Genomic DNA, 20,868 nt, shown 5'->3' with positions numbered 1-20,868 from the left:
AAAATGGCGCCGTTGCCGGGGACGGTGTTAGCTTGATTTAGATTTTCTTACATTGTTATTAGTTGTGTCTTTCTTTGCCTTGGGGAAGTAAAACTCCTCAAGGTTGTTCTAATTGTTTTCAAGTTATTTGATATTTTGCATGTCTAGAAGATCACAAGGTGATTTGTTACCTTTTGATCGTGAAATTGAAAGAACTTTGACAACCAATAGGAGACTTGCTAGGAGGAATTTGAGAGGTATTAGTGAGGTTGTAGATATTCAACCAACTATTGAGTTCATCAACCCTTTTGCAAGAGAAGGTGAGGAGAACCCATTACAAAATACCCCACAAAATCAACCTACAATGCCTAAGTTTTCATCACATTCCGTACCCACCGAGGAGAACCTACCCAATGGTACTCCCACACCACAACATCTAACCGGAAATTTTATTGCCAAATCCGCCTTTATCCAATTAGTCAAAAGGAGCCAATTTGGGGGGATGCCTAGTGAAGACCCTCATTCTCATATGGAAACCTTTTGTGACTATTGTGATGCGATTTCTCAAACCGGTGTAACTCAAGACCAAATTCGATGGGTCTTATTTCCTTTTTCTCTAATTGGCACCGCGAAACAATGGTTGAAGGGCCTTGATAAGGCCACTCTCGGAATTGATTCTTGGAAGAAGCTAGCTCTAGCTTTTTACAAAAAATTCTACCCACCGGAAAAGACTAACATGCTAAGAGCTCAAATTACGGGTTTTAAGCAAAGGGATGAAGAATCTTTGTATGAAGCTTTGGAGCGGTTCAAGGGAATTTGTCGCTCATGTCCTCATCATGGACTTAGCGAATGGTTCTTGGTACAACAATTTTGGAACGGTTTATATGAAGATTCAAGGAACATTCTCAACATGGGATCAAATGGAATGTTCACCGAAGTTGATGACAATCAAACATGGAACAAAATTGAGGAAATGGCGGTCCATAACTCACAATATAGTAGACCTCGCAAGGCTACTAGGGGAGGAAAGCATGAAGTGGACTCCGTTACTCAATTGGGTGCTCAACTTAGTGCTCACATTGACACAATCAATTTGAAGTTTGAAAAAGCTATGGCTAGACTTGAAGAAGTCTCAAAATTACCAAAGCATCATGTTAATGCCATGACGGCATCTTCATCAATCCCAAGTGGGATATGTGAGAATTGTGGAACTTTGGGACATGACCAAAGTGAATGTAGGGGAACAAATGAACAAGTGAATGCTTTCCAAGCATACAAGAGTAGTACCCCTTATTCCAACTATTACAATGAAAACACCAAATTCCATCCAAATCTCTCATACAAAAGCCAAAATGTTCAAAACCCTCAAACAACATTCACCCCACCTCCCATGAGAAACCAAAATCAAAGACCCTTTTACAATCAAAACCAAGGTTACCAAAATCAAAATCCATACAATCACCAAAATGACCAAGGTTTTGATGTCCAAAAAGCGGTCCTCCAAATGCAAAAGAATCAACAAGAATTTTTCACTCAAATGCAAAAAGATAGTCAAGCAAAGGAAACCACCATCAACAACATCCTAGCTCACACCAAGATGTTGGAAACCCAATTGACTCAACTAACATCTTCAAGCTCACAAAGACAAAAGGGGCAATTACCACCTCAAAGTAATCCCCCAAGACATGAAACGGTTAGTGCCATTCACTTGAGAAGTGGTACAAGGTATGAAGCACCGAAGAAGCAAGTTGAGGATGAAGTTGTGGAAGCTAGTGATAAGGAAGAAATTGTGCAAAACTCCAAAGATGGAGAATCATCAAAAGAAGAAAGTTCAAAGAAAAATGAAGACAAGGTCAAGGAGAAGGAGCCCATTGTGATTAGACTTCCTTTTCCAAGTCGTCAAGCCAAGCCCAAATTTGATGACCAACTTGGAAAGTTTATGGAAATTGTGAAGAATTTGGAAGTCTCGATTCCTTTCACGGAATTAATCAATCACGTGCCGGCCTATGCGAAATACATGAAAGACATCCTCACAAAGAAGAAGTCGATCCGGAAATTTGAGACTATCGCCTTCACTAAGGTGAGTAGTGCAATACTTCAAGGGAGTTCACCTCCAAAACTAAAGGATTCGGGAAGCTTCTCGATACCGTGTACTATTGGCGACACAACGATCAACAAAGCCTTATGTGATCTAGGGGCTAGTGTGAGTGTTATGCCGTACTCGGTGAGTAAAAGGTTGGGGATGGGAGAGCTTAAATGCACCAATATCACACTCCAAATGGCCGATAGATCGACGAAGACACCATTAGGGATATGGGAAGATGTTCTCGTACGAATTGGGAAGTTTTTCATCCCGGTGGACTTTGTCATTGTTGATATGGAGGAAGATTCCAACATTCCAATCATTCTAGGAAGACCTTTCCTACACACCGCGGGTGCAGTGATTGATGTGAAACATGGTGAGCTCACTCTAGAAGTGGGAGATGAGAGCATAACCTTTAATCTTGACAAGACTATGAGAGCTCCTCATTTACATGAACCGTGTTTCATGATTGATCATTATAGCCAGAAGGATGAGAGGAAGCAGTCGGAACTCCAATGGAAGAAGAAAATTGAAGATGCTCCATTCAAAGAGCAAGTGAATTGTGACAAGGAGAGCTTGCAAAGCTCATCAAAATCAAGCAAAAAGGAAGAGGATGGCCTCATTGGCCAAGAGAAGAATTTGGGAGAGTTGTCTCCATCAAATCAAGAGATTCTCAATGATCAACTTAATGAAGTTTGTGGTCTTTGGGACGACGAATTTGAAGGGATTTTTAATCCCTACATTGGTAATGCCATCGATCAAGACCGACAACAAGGGCCAAGGTCTATTGAAGAGCTTTATAACGATAATGAACAAGCGTTTGATTATGTCTTCAAGGTGTTGAGCAACATCAACAACACCTTGAACATGCCCCCTTCACATCTCATCAAGAATGAGAGTTTGGTGGAGTCCTCCCTAAACCACCGTTTCTAAATATTTCTAACTCCCTAACTTGCATTTCAATTCTTGTATTACATTTTTGTCATCTTTGGATTTATTTTTTATACTTTGATCAAGATAATTATCATGTTTGAGAGAAGTGAGGGAGGGACTAATAATTTCAATTGATGTGTAGTGCTTAGTATGGGGATGGCAATTGCCTAGGCTATCCATGCCTTAGTAGTGCCCCCACAATGAAGAACACGAGATATGAAGAAGAATGGAAGAATGACAAGGGATACGCATTGTACACGGATGGAACTCAATCCGGGTAAAAAAGGGTTGAATCCGAGCGGATTCAGGAGAATCCGCCCGTCTACAGACAATCCGAGCGTATTGGGTAGAAGACGCACGTCCCTATGAGCTGAACTTTTGAAATATTTTTGACTGTAAGAGAATCCGGGCGTCCTGAATCAAAATCCGCCCATCTCTGAAAATACGCCCGTCTTGAAGGGAAGACGCCCGTTTTCTAAAGCTGAGGAAAACAAGGAAAAATCCATGTGAAGGAATCCGTCCGTCTTCTGAAGAATCCGCCCGTCCCGTGTCAGCAAATCCGAGTGTCTTCAGTGAAAGACGCCCGTCTTTAGGCGAGTTTTTCCAAACCCAGAAAAGGCAGAATCTGCCCGTCTCGAGCAGAAACCGCACGGATTGCCCCTGCAGTTCGAATTTTTTCGGGCTTTATAAAACCCCTCCCACCTTCATTCATTCATTCATTCATAACACTACTCATAAAACATCAAAACCCTCATCCTCTCCATCACAAAAACAAAATCCCTCAACTATATTCACCAAAATCAAATCAAATTAACAACAAACCAATCACTCCTTTTTCAATAAAAATCAAAACCAAGCACAAAATCTTCAACCTTTGAGTGGATTTTTGAATTCATAAAGGCAAAGCCTTTCACCTTTAAATCGATTTGGGTACACTACAAATTGAAGATTTTTCATTCTTTTCTTGGTTAATTCATCAATGGCAAGGACTAAGGGAGCAACAAAGGCAACAAAGGCACCAAAGGCAAAGACACTTTCATCAAGGCAAAAGGCTCTTCAAGCAAAGAAAGCATTGGCTATGGTGGTAGCAACCCCAAACTTGGAAGTGCAACAACAACAACAACCTTCTATGGGAGCAACAACATCTACTACTCCGGAAATTGATCAACTTTTGCATTATCCGGAGGTAACTTTTATTTCCAAAACCCATAGAGATACTTTTGCCAAGTTTGCTAGGAAATCATTTCAATCCACCAAGTTTATTTGTGAAGACACCTTAGATAAGTTGGGTGTCCTTGAGCAAACTAAAGCCTTTTTCAAAGCCATGGGGTTGAAGAAATTATTTGAATCAAAAGAATTGACATACCCCTCCCTTACCTTGGAGTTTTTGAGTTCTTTGAAAGTCAACAAAGTTGAGACTAGGGAGAACCTCGAGTTTCGTCTAGCTAATGTTAGTAGATGCATTTCCTTTAGGGAATTGGGTGAAATTTTGGGTCTTAGTGATGAACCGAGTTATTTTAAGAATTTTGGAAAGTATGACCCCGACCCTCTTTGGGAGGCAATTTCCGGAAGGAAATTTGAGGACTTTCATGCGAGTCGTGCTCTTTTAGTCCACCATCCAGGCATAAGAGTATGGCACAAGGTCATAGGAAACACCATTATTGCAAGGAAAGATACCAACCATTTCACCAAACTTGATTTTATTCTTCTTGAGTCGGCTTTGAACATTGGAAGAGTACACACCAAGCCTTTCAACTCTTTAAGGCTTTTGGTAGATAGATGGCTCAACATTGATTGTGGGAAGAAAGGCACTACCGTTATTGTGAATGGCAGCCTAGTCACTATCCTAGCTAAGTACTTTGATCCTAACTTCAACAAAGATAACAAGTATGAAGCGAAAGAGGGTGGTCATCTTGTTGATATTCATACTATGATACACAAGTACAAGTGGGTTGCCCATAACCCTCTTGACACCAAGTATGGATGGCTCACTAGTGAGGCTAGATCGTTTACTTTGCCTTCAAAGATTTGTCGTCTAAGCATCCACCAGACCAATTATCTACTTCCCCTTTCAAAAGAGGCCGAGTATATTATCCGACAACAAAAGGGTGAACTTGAAATGCCCTCCTCTTCCATTGTCACACCACCCTACCCTTTCGAGTACCAAGAGTTCAAGCCGGAAGGGGTTGAAGCAAGAAATGATTATTTGACTCTTCTCATGCAAGCAATGCACAAGCAAGCCTTTGAGGATCGGAAAAATGCTTACTTGGCTCAATATCCACCCCTCCTACACTTAGCTAGGCAAGGACTACTTGATCCATCATGTCCTTTGCCTAGTTGGGCGGATAGAGAAGTCCTATTTCCGGGTGCATCTAGGGTCGTTTCGGGTGACAATGAGGTTGTCGGTAATGAAGAAGTTGATGATAACATTGATGAGGAAGCAAGTAAAGAAGGAGAAGAGGATGGTGAGCAAGATGATGAGCAAGGTGAAGAAGAAAGTGAAGAAGCAAATGAAGAGGGAAGTGGCAATAAGACCACTTCTATTGAGGAAAGTGATGATAATGATGATATGATAGAAGATTAGCAAGCTTTGGAGGCTCCTACCCTCTCATGGTTTGTCTATTTCTCTCTTTGTTTTAATTATTTTCTTGATCATTGTTGGAGTAGTCCTAGCACCATAGAGGACTCACACCTCGGTACCATTGAGGTGTTCTCATTTTATTGTTCCCACTTTCAAAATCCAAAATGACAAATTAGTTTCATGCATTGCATAGTGTGTGCATGAACTATACCCTTCCTTAGGACATTAGCAATAGTGTCTAACTCGGTTTGGGGAAGTTAATGCATACACAACGGGAGGTAATCTAAATTATCCTCTCCGTCATAAACAAAAACCATGCATCATGTAGTGTAGACTAGTGTAGATTGCATTTAGTGTAGAAATCATGCATCATCTTTGCATAATTTCCCATCATTTTGGCCATTGAGGACAATGCCCATATTAGTGTGGGGATGGGGAATTCTAACACTTAACTCTTTTTTAAAAATCCAAAAAAATTGAAAAATTTCGAAAATCATAAAAATTTGAAAATTGAAAAAGCCAAAAACAAGTTCTTTTCCTTTGTAGTGTAGTCTTGTGTATATTGTTGTATATATTGTGTTTGTTCATCCTTGTTCACATTGATTGACTACGCCACATCCGAGACATGAGGATATTGAAGACCGCATGGTATGATCTTTCCAATCTCCTTTTTCCTCTTTATGTTAATGACTATGTGGCTTTATTTTGATTGATGCGGTATAACAATGTGAATTTAGGACTTGCATTTAGTTTATATGTCATATTAGTTGATAGAATCACTTGCATTAGGATGTTTATATTAGTTGCATCATAGCATGTAGTTGCATGTAGATAAAAGTTTTAAGTGCCTAATTAGGAACTTTGACAAGAGCAACTAAGCCATTACAAATACTTTTTCAACTTAAGACTTTGCCTACTAGAATGGTTATAAAACACCCTAGATTGTGTCATACTAGTGTCTTTTGACCCATGACCCAAAGCCTAGTCAAGGGTTTGCATGTGAGTCACCTATCCAACCCCGTGATGCGATGTGGACTTGGTTAACTTGTCTAGGTGACCTTGATTGACCTTGTGGTAAGGCAACCCAAAAATATTTTTTCTATCAATAAGTTTGAAGTGCTCATTTCAAGAATTTTGTCATGTGGAAGTAATTTAATGCTAAGGAAACCTCAAATGTTATGAATTGTTGAATGTTGAGAAATTTAAATTGTTTTGATGGAGGCGTACCACTTCGATGTGCTTTGGAGCGGGATCCATTGAATTGGGCCCCCACACGGTTGTGAATTCGGCCGCCCAGAGACAGAGTGACTATCACCCCGAAAAGCTATTGTCTAGAGGTTAACCGGTTGTCTAATAAGCGATTGGCGAAAGCAAAGGACACTAGCCCGGAAGGGACAAACCCCATCTTAAATTTTTGAAATGTGAAAGTTGAATGAGGTCAATTTTTGAATGCTAGCCATATCCACCCGTTGTGTATAAAGATTTGAGCATTTCATTCCCAAAAAGCCTTTTGTCAAGCCACTTTGTCGATCTTGGGACGATCCATGACCTTTACTTTTGTAGAGAATTCGAGACTTGTCATGTCATATGCTACTAGCATCATAGGTATCATCATTCCACCACCATCCGATCGCTCTTGACGAAAGCATTTGGAAATTGAGGACGAAAGTAGTCTAGTTTAACACCATTCCATCCTCTTAGCCTTAGTAATTTGTTGAACTAGTATTTGTGAAGGATTACATACTCTTAAATTTGTTCCTCTTTAGTGCCTCCGCCACTTGATGAGGAAGTGGCTATTCCTTTTGTAGATGCATCCATTATGTGATTTTGTGTGCTTAATGTTTGGATGTGTCGCCATTTTGGCAAGACCCACCTTGCCTTGCAAGAAGGCATCCTACCTCATGTTTGTCTTGTTGTGAGTTGAAGGGGCGGAGTGAGACCCGCTAATTGTCTCATATCGGCTATGTGATTAGGTTAGTTTAAATAATGGTCCTAGTCTTTGTCACCTCTTTACTCGGGACGAGAAAGGTTCGGTTTGGGGATATTTGATGTGACCATAATTAGCGCATATTTAGCCCCCGAATTAGCCTTGTTCCCATGCTTTTTAGTGCATATTTGGGTCATTTATTATCTTTAGTTCTTTGTTTTGCATATTCTTTGAGATTTTGATCCCTTGGTAGGAAAGGAGTGCAAATCTTGCATTTTCATGGCAAAACGAGACTAAATTGATCGAATCCAATGACCAGGCATCAAGGAGAGACAAGATTAGAAGGCCTTTGTACATATTATAGTAGATGAGCAATGTTGAGAAAGGATCCTTGAGTCCCCAAGGAATTCCCCAAGGATTTTATGAAGAAAAGGGAAGAAAAGAAGAAGAAATGTTGTTGAGGCACAATCCGTGCGGATTGTCTACAATCCGGCCGTCCTCCACGTGCACAATCCGTGCGGTTTCATCCCAAGACGCTCGGGTTTGCAGCCACCACAATCCGCCCGGATTCACCCAAAACCGCCCGTGTTCCATCGCCAGAATCCGCCCGTCCCGACTCCAAAACGCACGGATTCCTGTACAGCGCAATTTCGTCTTCTCCAAGCTACAAAGAAAGAAGCCCTTCCTTCGAAAAATACCGGCTCCTCCCTGCTCAATCTAAAAAGTGTAATTACTAGTTTAGCCCTTAGTTAACCCTAATGCATCCCCCTAATTTCCACTATAAATACCCCATTAGTCTAATTAGAAGAGTATGTTCTTCTTATCAATTCTTAGAGTAGTTAATATCAATCAAATCTCTCTTTAGTTTTGTAATCAACAATTAATCAAGTTTTAATACAAGTTTTATTTCCTTAATCTCTCTTTTGTTCATCCTTTATTTTGGGTAATTGAAGATTATTTGGGTTATTATTGGGAGATTGACAACCTCTCAATCAAGCATCAAGTACTTCTTTTATCTTTGCTTTATTATTGGAATCATTAGTAGGTATAATTCTCTTAATCCCTTTTTAATTATTGTTAATTACTTTCATTTATTCATCATGTTTCATTTTGTTGGTATGATTGACAACCTTGCTAGCATGATCAACATGATAATGAGTGAGTAGTCTCTTAGCTAGGGTTAATGGGTGATTAGGGGAAACCAACATGGGGAATGATTCATGCTTAAATTAATATGCTTTCATGTTTTATTTGCTTGCTTGTTTTGATCTCAACTCATGCACATGTTATGTTTGATGAAATGCGAGCCTATGAATCCTTGCATTTTTTACCCATCACCTATCTTTTCAATGAGACTTGTAAGACATAAACCAACTCGAGTCTCATTAGACCATGCATGTTGTTGAGTAGGGAAGATTAAGTCGACTTGTAGGTGTTGTACAATCTAATCGATTCGGCTCCGAGACCCAAACTTTCCTAGGATTGTAAGATATAACCCAACTCAATCAATCACAATAATAATTGCTTGCTTATAATTTGAGAACATGTTTGTATGATCAATTCCCATGATTCCCCTATGACCCCATGACACCCTAGTGCTTTTTATCAATTGTTTACAACCCTTTTTCATCTTGCTTGTCTTATTTCATTGTTATTTTAGTTTAGTGACCTTCTACATCAACCCAAATTGTGACACCCCTAAGACACCACTAGTTTCAATAGAAATCTCATCTCAATTCCCGCCCCTTGGGATCCGACCTTTACTTGCCTCTTTACTAATTGTAGAGTTGTTTGTGAAGCTATAAATTGTGTTTTGATTCGGACGTGACCCAACGACCACATCTATTTAATTGTGAACACGAAACGGACCGATCACTCATTGATATTTGTTGGTTCGATCATGGATATGAATGAGTAGAATAAGCAGAAATTATTCAAGGATCGTCTCGTTTGAATTCCCTTCTTAATATTTCCGAGAATATTGTTCATTGGATGTGAGCTCTTGTATTTCCATTTAGTTGAAGTACTTGGCTCTTCATAATTATTTGAGCTTGACTCAACTTCATTTGGCTCAGAATTGGAGGAAGTTCCCCCTGAATCCAATCCAGGTGTTGTAGTAGAGCCGTTTATAATTTTGGACTCTGTACCTTGATTTGGATTCAATGTTATAGTAACATCACCTATAACATTAGATTGGGAATCCTTATTTTGAGTCAATTTTATAGTATCATCAACTATAACTTTGGTTTTCTCCATTTTATCCTTTGAAGAGTGATCAAGTTCATCACTTATTCCTTCAATTTCATTGTCCTCCAATTCTAACTCTGGGGGATCGTCTCTAGAAAGACGAAAGTCAGGTTCGTCTAAGTCTTCTTCCTCATCCTGTAAGGGCTTATCAAACACGTTATCTTCATCAAAAATAACGTGAACACTTTCTTCAATACAAAGTGTTCTTTTATTGAAGACTTTGTAAGCCTTGCTATGATCCGAGTATCCTATGAAAATTGCCTCATCACTCATAGGGTCGAATTTGCTTAACCTATTTTTACCATTATTGTGAACAAAACATTTACTCCCAAAGCAACGAAGATGAGAGATATTAGGTTTGCGACCTCTTAGGAGTTCATAGGGGGTTTTCTTAAGAATAGGTATAATCATAGCACGATTATGGATATAACAAGAAGTACTAATGACTTCAGCCCAAAAGTTACGAGGTAGACCACTACATAAAAGCATTGTATGAGCCATATCTTCTAGTGTTCTATTCATACGTTCAACGACACCGTTTTGTTGTGGAGTTCTTGGTGCAGAAAAGTTATGCCTTACACCATTAACTCTACAATATTCTATAAAAGCTTGATTATCAAATTCAGTGCCATCATCCGTACGAATAGACACAAGATTAGTCTTATACTAGTTTGAATGCCCGTGTGTTGCAACGGGGTAATTAATTTATTTATAATGCAAAAAAAAAACGTTATAAGGGTTTAATGTTTACATTCTATGCCTAATGATTTGTTTACATATTATTAAAATATCTCTTTCAAAAAAAAATAAAAGATTAATATATACGTGGGTTAACTCTTATTTATAATCATATAATCACTCATATAATCACCCCACCTTATACTAATCTTTCGATGTGGGACAATTCTACTATTTATAAGTAATATATTCACCAAACTTGGATTATTTTTCTGATGTGGGACAATTCTACTATTTATAAGTAGTATATATTCATTATACGTAGTATATATTTATCACACCTACATTATTTTTCAATGTGAGACGAATAACATATTTAAAAGTATACCATATTTTTTTAACCTAATTCGACATCCAACCCGATTTAATAATAAGCAAATACTATATTATCTATTAATATTCATACGTTTGTTTTCTATTTTTTTTATCATAATTAAAATATGTGCAAATGATATGAACCTATACTCTAATGATAGATTTTTTTTAACACAATTCTAATTATATTATTTAAACGTAGTATATTTACCACACCTACATTATTTTTCAATGTGGGAAATATAAAATCTATAGGTAGAAAATATAATGATATAAACTTTTAAGAGCTCTCCAAGACAATACTTAAGAGACTCAAAAGATTTTGGGTTGATGCCTAAGTTCCAAGGATGCCTCCTATTTATAATCATAGAATCACCCACCTTATGCTATATTTCGATGTGGGAAATTTCTATTTTTTATATGTAGTATATTTGTCACACCTATTTTATTTTTCAATGTGGGACGTATAACATACTATGAAATACACAATCTTTAATATGTGCAAATTATATAAAATCTATATATATACTCTAATGATAGCATTTCTTACTATGAATCTAATAATATTATTTTTATAATTTTTTTACCGACATTATTTTGCCAAATAAAATGTAAAAGTTTTTATATAAAAATTAGAAACGTCACTTGAATATAAAATAAGAAATACAAAGTATATATTATAATAATTAAAAGATTTTCCAAAGATTAACTTATGTTAGAAAACATTATTGTAGAGACAGTAATACAAACTCTTTTAAGATCTCTCTCTGACAATACTTTAGAGAATCAAAAGATTTTCATCTATGACTTCTATTTATAATCATAAAATCACCATGCCTTATGGTAATCTTCCGATGTGGGACAATTCTAATATTTATACATAGTATATTCGCCACACTTATATTACTTTTAAATGTAGGACAAATAACATACTAAGTACACCATTTTTTTTCGCACCTACTTACCATTTTTTTTGCACCTACTTGACATCAACCCGATTTAATAATGAGAAAATACAATACAATCTATAATCTAATGATAGCATTTTTTTTGTCACTATCTAATTATATAATTTTCATACGATACTTTGTTTGTCAAATGAAATATAAAGTTTTTATCTCAAAATTATAAACATCACTTTAATATAATATAGAAAATGTACACACACACACACACACACACGCGCACACACGCACACACACACACACACACACACACACACACACACACACACACACACACACACACACACACACACACACACACACACACACACACACACACACACACACACACACACACACACACACACATATATATATGAGACAGTTCTATTATTTATACATAATATATTCACCACACCTACATTATTTTTCAATTTGGGACATATAACATACTAAAAAGTACATATCTTTTATATCAAAAAAATTTTGGGTTAATACCTAAATTTCAAATATGCTTTCTATTTATATTTATAGAATCACCCTACCGTATACTATTCTTTCGATGTGAGATACATAATTTAATTATTTAGACGTAGTATGTTCATCATGCCTACATTATTTTTCAATATGAAAGATATAACATACCAAGAAGTACATGTCTCTTCTTAAAAAAACCACTATTGTATACATATTATTTTTCTTTGAAGGTAAAACCACTTAGTCTCGATCATTAGATAAACATCTCTACATCGTACATAAATGACTCATTAATGCTCTATTACTGCATTCAGAAGACAACCATTAGTAAATCTTTAGTTTACTGTATCAGGAGACTACCATTAGTAAAACCTTTAGTTTTATATTTTTTGATTATCTTGTTTTTGTTCTTGTTCTTAACTCTTTCCCGGGTAGTTCCCAACGATTTCCACATAACGACTCATTAACGCTCTATTACTGCATTCAGAAGACAACCATTAGTAAATCTTTAGTTTTGTACTGTATCAGGAGACTACCATTAGTAAAACCTTAGTTTTGTATTTTTTGATTATCTTGTTCATGTTCTTAACTCTTTCCCGGGTAGTTCACAACGATTTCCACTTTATTTTTTTATATCATATCGTAGATAATGATAGAAAATCTTAAAAGCTCTTTAAAACAATATTTATGAGACTCACAAAATTTTGGGTGGATACATAAGTTCCAAATATGCCTCCTATTTATAATCATAGGATCACATCACCTTATACTAATCTTTCGACGTGGGACAATTCTACTATTTATATGTAGTATATTCACCACACTTACGTTATTTTCCAATTTGGGACAAAACATACTAAAATTTACACAATTTACATACTAAGAAGTTTTAATATGTGCAAATAATATGAAATCTATACTCTAATGATAGCATTTTTTACCACGAAGCTAATTATATTATTTTAATAACTTTTTTAACGATACTTTTTTTGCCAAGTGAAATGTAAAAGTTTGATATAAAATTTGGAAATATCACTTGAATATAATTTAGGAAATATATATATATTATAATAATTAAAAGATTATCCACTTTATTTTTTACATCAAAAATTATTATTTATGATACTATCCTAAATTAATTTTTGATGATGTGGACGCTCTCAGATCGCTCGAAAAAACTCTTATATATATATATATATATATATATATATATATATATATATATATATATATAGAAGAGATCATGTAAGGCCAAGTATATGTATTGAGTCCATAAGTTCTATTATGAGCCATTGGATGGAGGGAGATGGAGGGATGAGATGAACCCACCCAAAGTCATTATAAAGGCTAATTAACACACCTTACTAATCCACCCTAATTAACCACTAATTTACTATATATTTGTTTTCCACCCCCCCATTTATCTCTCATCTCACACATTTCACTCTTCTCTTCTCTCAAAACCTCAATAAACCCAAAAAATCCAAACAAATCAAAAAACCCAAAAAAATCCAAATAAATCAAAAAATCCAAATAAATCAAAAACCCAAAAAAAATCATTCATTCATCTCTTCCTCATTCACCACCACCCACCACCACCCTACCCGACACCACCCCACCAGCCGCCGCCGCGGCCAACCCTACCGCCGCCGACGTTTTTTTTTTTTTTTTTTTTTTTTTTTTTTTTTCGTGTTAGTTTTTATGTTTTGAGTTGTTTTTTTCCATTCGTTATTTTTGTTATCTTTTATTTTATTTATTTATTTTTCATTCGTTATTTTTTACTTATTTTCTCAATTCTCGCTTTTTTATAAAAAAACTTAGATTTGAAATAACACAAACAATAACACTCCCAAAAAAAAAAATATAAAAAGTGTAACCTTAATTGTAAATTGTATAACTTTAATGTTTTACGAATATAACTTTAGTCGTAAATTGTATAACTTTAATGTTTTAACGGTATAACTTTTGTATAACTTTTGGTTGTAGTTGTTTTTTTTTCTATTTGTTAGTATTAATCTTAGACATATTAAAGTTATTATAATGCATATTTTGACATTTCAAATATCGTCTTGTTTTTTATTTTTACAAATGTCGTTTCTTTAAAATTCGTCTTGTTTTTTTTTTTTTTTTTTTTTTTTTTTTTTACAAATGTCGTTTTTTTAAAGTTATTATAAATTTTTCAGTTATGGGCAGAAGTTATACTTTTATGAACTAAAGTTATACAAAAATGGACTAAAGTTATACAAAAATTGCCTAAAGTTATACTGTTATGGACTAAAGTTATACAAAAATAGACTAAAGTTATACAAAAATTGCCTAAAGTTATACAAATATGGACTGAAGTTATACAAATAAGGACTAAAGTTATAAAAAAACTGACTAAAGTTATACGAATATGGACTAAAGTTATACAAATAAGGACTAAAGTTACACAAAAATGGACTAAAGTTATACAAAAATGGACAAAAGATATACAAATACATTAGGAATGTGTTGAACTTCTACTCAATGAATGTATAACTCTAGTAACGATATGAATAAATTCTACTCAACGAATGTATAACTCCAGTAGAAGTGTGTATAATTTCAATGACTTTAGTCAATTTTTGTATATCTTTAGTCAATTTTTGTATAACCTTAGCCCATTTTTGTATAACTTTACTCCTTATTTAAATAACTTTAGCCCATTTTTGTATAACTTTAGTCAATTTTTGTATAACTTTAGTCCATTTTCGATGAATTAATTGGAATTTATATAAGTTCTTTTTGTATGACTTTAGTCCATATTTGTATAACTTTAGTCCATATTTGTATAACTTTAGTCCATTTTTGTATAACTTTAGTCCATATTTGTATAGCTTTAGTCCATTTTTGTACAACTTTTGTCCATATTTATATAACTTTAGTCAATTTTTGTATAACTCTAGTCCTTATTTGTATAACTTTAGTCCTTCATATGTATAACTTTAGCCCAAAGGCGTGTAACTTTAGTCCAAAATCCTACAACTTTAATCCAACAAACTTATAACTTTTGTCCAAACGTATAACTTTAGTTCAAAATTGTATAACTTTAGTCCAAAATTGTATAACTTTAGTCCAAAAATAAAAAACCAACAAAACTGAAAAAATAAAAACCAAATAGATATAAAAAATAAAAACCATCTAGATCTAAAAAAGAAAAATCAACAAATCTGAAAAAATAAACAAGATGTATATCGTGTGTATAACTTTAAAAAAAGAAAAGAAGTATAACTTTAATGCACGTAGTGTATAACTTTAATAGACAAGATGTATAACTTTAATGCACGCAGTGTATAACTTTAATAGACAAGATGTAGAACTTTAGTCCAAAATTTGTGTAACTTCAATTTATACAATGTATAACTTTAGTAGTTAATAGTATAACTTTATTTTGATTATTGTATAACTTCAGCCCAAAATATGAAACTTGAAAAATAATAAATTAGAAATTAAAAACAACAAAGATCAAAAATTAGAAAATACAATACAATAATAAATAATCTAACAAAAAAATATAGTGGACTGAAAAAAGTAGATCTGAAAAAAAAAAAAACAATAATAACAATAACCAAATACCAATAATAAAAACCAAATAACAATAATAATAATAACAAAACAAAAAACCAAATAACAATAAAAAAAAACAACACCCACAAAAAAACAACAATCACAGAAAAACAATATAAAACCAAACGAAAATTAAAAAAAAATGGACGAAAAAAAAGAACGAAAAAAAGGAGAAAGGAAGAGCAGGGAGGGAGAAAGGAAAAAGGAGAAAGACTTTGGTCCAACCACCAACAAAAACCACAAGATCTCAAAATATAAAAAAGAAATGTTATCTATTAGACCAAAAATTATGTAACAATAACAAAATTAAACCAAATTAGACCAAAAATTATGTAACAATAACAAAACCAAATTAGACCAAAAACAAAGATCCGAATCTGAAAACAAAAAAACAAAAATAACAAAAACCAAAATAACAAAAATAACAAAAATAACCAAAAAAAAAAAATAACAAAAAACAAAAAACAAAAACAAACAAAGAAAACTGAATCTGCAAAAATGAAGAACAAAAAAATGACGAACAAAACCGTAAATCTGAAAAATAACAAAAAAACAAAAACCAAAAATCAGATTTGGGTGGGTGTTTGTCGTGGTTGTGTCGAGGAGTGGTGGTGGCGGTTTCTTATGGTGGGTGTTTGTCGTGGTTGTGTCGAGGAGGAAGGAGGATGGACTGGAGGGGGCGGCAAGGAGGAGAGGAGTAGGGAGGCGGCAGAGGAAGTGCGGTAGTGGAGGAGTAGTGGGCGCGGGAGCTGGAGGGGGCGGCAGAGAAAGGAAGAGGAAAAGGGGAGGAAGGAAGGACGGCGGGAGGAGGAGGAAGGAAGGACGGCGGGAGGGAGGAGGGTGGCCGGTGGGGAGGTGTTGCTGCTGATGTCGGCTTTGTCGATGTTTTTTGATTTTTGGTTTTTGGTTTTTTTTAGTTTGTTTTTATTTGGGTTTTTTTTTGTTTTGAGAGGATGAGAGGAAAATGAGAGAGAAAGAGGGATGAGAGAAATGTGAGAGAATGAATAATGAGGGAGTGAGTTGGGAGAATTAGAATGAGGAAGGAGTTATACAAATTAGGAAGGAGTTGTACAGGATTAGTGAGGGAGATTAGTGAGGGAGATTTGTGGCCCTCCATCAAGATGGAATCTCATCCCTCCATCCCTTCCATCCTAAGGTCCTTATAAGGACTTAGGGACTCATAAGATGTAATGGCCTTATGAGAACCCTTATCTCTCTCTCTCTCTCTCTCTCTCTCTATATATATATATATATATATATATATATATATATATATATATATATATATATATATATATTTATTTTGAACAAGTTTCATAAGACAATCAAATTCATCAAAGGTCTCATCTTTTGAATGAAGGAAGATAGGCCATACATACCTTGAGTAGTCATCTACGAGGACAAAGACATACCTGGATCCTCCTCGACTTCTTACCTTCATATGACCACAAAGATCCATGTGTACCAATTCCATATTATGATTTGTACTTACTACTCTTTTCGGTTTGAAAGATGATCTCACTTGTTTGCACCTGGCACACGTGTCACACATCTTTTCTTGGTCGAGCTTGATCTTAGGTAACCCTTCAACCAAATCCCACTTCTTGAGTTTGTTCAAGGTTAGTGAGCTAATGTGGCCGAACCGTTTGTGCCACAAACAGGGATCATCAAGAGTAACTTTCATACACGTAAAAGAGTTAGTAAGCACATCATTTAAATCTACCATATACACATTCCTTTTCCTATGGCCTTCAAGAATAACATTGCTTGTTCCTTCAATTAAACTGCGACATCCATCAGTATGAAAAACAACTTTATTACCTTTGTCGCATAGTTGAGATATGCTAAGCAAATTATGCTTGAGACCATCCACTAGATAGACATCACTGATTGCGTGTGATTTAGAAATTCCAACTTTGCCAACGCCAATCACTTTTCCCTTCTTATTGTCTCCGAGCGTCACCTTTCCTCCGTTGAAAGGTTTGAGTGAAAGAAACAAATTTCTATCTCCTGTCATGTGTCTTGAGCATCCACTGTCAAGATACCATTGATTGTTTTCTTTCACTACTACCTGCAGAAAGGATTAGATATAGTTTTTAGGTACCCAAGCTAAGTGGGTCCCTTATGATTAGTTACTCTATATGCTAAATCCTTTCGTACCCAAACTTGTCTAATGGTCGTTTTTTTTCTAAATCTTGGGTTATTTTGTCTAGGAGGAATTATAGGTTTAGGGATTTTTCTTGATCTAGGGGTTTCTTTAGGTCTAGGAATTTCTCTAGGTCTACCATGACTGTTGTCCTTGTGAATAGGTTTGCTTGGTTTAGGTCGACAAGGAGTTTGTGAAGTGCTAGGTTTCTTGGTGTAGTCAAAGGCCATGTCGTAGAACCAACGGAAGTTATTATTCCTTTCTTCGTTAGGTTCATCTATGGGAAATTCATCATCCTCGACAGTTGTGTCAACAGTTTTAGCATGGTCGATATTTTTTCGTATATCATGTGCCTTTTTGACACAATTGTCTTGGATGTGACCCGTATGACCACAGTAATTGCAAATCAGATATTCAGGAAGATCAGCATATTTATTTCCTTTTTCTAAAATCAAAATCCGAAGGTGTTGATTTGCATTTAGAGTGATCTCTATGGCTGTAGCACTCATGTCCTAACCCCATCTTCATATTGTTGTCAGATTGTTCGGTTAGGAATTTTAAGACTTTTGTGCTACCTTCCCACTTATCATGGACTTTCCTTACATGAATAAGTAAGTCCTTTACGTTCTTAATTTCCTCGAGACATTTCGTGTGATCTAGGTCATTTTCCTTTCTATAATTGTTACGAAAGTCTTGGAACCCTTTGTTAAGAATAAGCACAAAATCTGAATGTTGTTTCTTAACATTGATTATCTCAGTTTTGGATTCTTTCAATTGCTTTGTAAGAGAATCAATTTCTTTCTTTTGTTCTAAAATCACTGCTTCATCAGATGTGATTTTAGTTACAAGAAGTTCCTTGGCTTTTCTAAATTCTAAAGTTATAGCTTCATTAGCTATAACTTTGTCTTGTAGATGCTTAATGTTGAGTTTCAGATATGAGGTTATAGCTTCATTAGCTATAACTTTAGACTCAAGATCCTTTTTCTCAGCGTTTACAGTTTCTAAAGTTGTAGCAACATTAGCTGTAACTTTAGATTTCAGCTTTTTAGCTTTTGCCTTTAGAATTTGATTCTCTTCTGCAATATCAAGAATCTGTTCTTTCAGATCCTTTAGTTCCATATCCTGTTCATGACATTTATCAAGGGAATGTTCGAAGTATTCAATCAAGGTATTTCTAGATAGTTTCTTAACTCCTTTCTTAAGTTCAAGATAACTTACCTCATCATCGTCATCTTCATCTGATTCTCCTAGAAAGCAATAATTTGAGCGAGAGTCCAAGCTATCATTATTATTATTAGAAAATAGGTCAAGACTGACGCTACTTAAACAAATATGAGCAACTTCTTCATCTTCTGACTCCTGATCATCTTCTGTGTCAATATCTCCCCAACATGGCGCCAACATGACTTGCTTAAATTATTTCTTGGTCTTTTCTCTTTGAGCCTTGTCCTTAATTTTCTTCCAAGTGGGACAATCCTTAATCATGTGATCAGATTCTCCACACTTGAAGCAACCTCTATTAGTAAATGACGATTTTGATTATGTTACTTTCTTGTTAAAGGACTTGTTGTTGTTGTTGGAAGTAGACTTTGTTTGCTTGTTTCGAAAGATCCTATTTTTAATACGATGAGCAAACAATACGGTCTCATCCTCTATGTCCGAGCTGACATCCTCGCTTTTCAAGGCCATGTTTTTACCTCTGCTTGGTTCAGCGTCATCTTTATTTAGATTAATTTCATGTGCCATGAGAGCACCAATGAGCTCTTGGTAGGATAAGTTTTCAAGATCTCGCGATTCCTCCATTGCTGTGACTTTGGCACGCCACTTTTTAGTTAGGCTCCTAAGAACCTTTCTTGCAATGTCCTCGGTACTGAACTTTCTTTCAAGTTTTTCAATTCGTTTATTATACTTGAAAATCGTGCAGACATGCTATCCAACGACTCATTAGGCTCCATAATGAATAGCTCATATTTCTGCATTACCAGATCTATACGGTGCTTCCTAACAATGGAAGTACCTTCATAAGCTAGTTCAAGCCCATCCCATATCTCTTTGGCCGTTGAACACGAAGAGAACCGATCGAACTCTGTAGAGGTCATGCCGTTTTGCAATGGACTTATTGCTTTAGAGTTCTTTTCGGCTTTCTTGTAGTCGGCCTCGACATAGTCGTCTTCCTTCTTCTCATAGGTAGTGCCTTCAGCGGATGCAACTAGGATTTTGTGCGGCCCGTTTTGGATAATCCTCCAACACTCCCAATCATGACCTTTCACATAGTGAGTCATCATGTTTTTCCATAACCCATAATTCTTCCCATCAAAGACGGGACACTTGAGGTATTTGGAATCCATTTATCACGTGATAGGCAGCGGAAAATAAGACGATAAAAAATAAAGATAGACAGATCAACCTCTTTGCGGTTAGGCAATCAAGAGCACGAGGCTCTGATACCAATTGAAGAGTCTATCGATCCAAAATACTCAAGGACGGGGGGGGGGGGGGGGGTGAATTGAGGATTTAAAACTTTTACTACTTTTTCGATTGTATGAATATAATTAATTATTTAAAGTTTATTGATTAAACTTTAACTAATTAACTAACGAATGAGTAAGAACGAAATAAACAAAAGAACGAAAGAGAGAGACACCCGGTTTTTGAAGTGGTTCAGTTTCACAAATCGAAACCTACGTCCACTATTCTCGATTAATAAATTTAGAACCTTTCTACAGATTACAAATTTACTAACCCAACTCGTACAACTAACTCTAGTTGTAACTCAATGAGTACCGTTAAATACTCGTGTGACTAACTTACGCTAATAAGAAAGCACTAATGATTCTACTAAAAGTTCACGTTAATGAACGAGTAAGAAATCAATTAAAGCACTATTATCTTATAACGATAACAATAAGA

General features: G+C 35.4%; 1 non-coding gene across 1 annotated transcript; it reads right to left on the bottom strand.

Moving 5' to 3' along the window:
* Nucleotides 1-715: 715 nt before the first annotated feature.
* Nucleotides 716-822, bottom strand: LOC141593542 (small nucleolar RNA R71). Its single transcript, XR_012521619.1, has one exon. It is a non-coding gene; the product is annotated as a small nucleolar RNA R71 (small nucleolar RNA).
* Between the last annotated feature and the right edge of the window lie 20,046 nt (nucleotides 823-20,868).

The sequence above is a fragment of the Silene latifolia genome, chromosome 7, assembly GCF_048544455.1.
Source record: "Silene latifolia isolate original U9 population chromosome 7, ASM4854445v1, whole genome shotgun sequence".
NCBI lineage: Eukaryota > Viridiplantae > Streptophyta > Magnoliopsida > Caryophyllales > Caryophyllaceae > Silene > Silene latifolia.
This window is presented reverse-complemented; position numbering and strand designations above follow the sequence as displayed.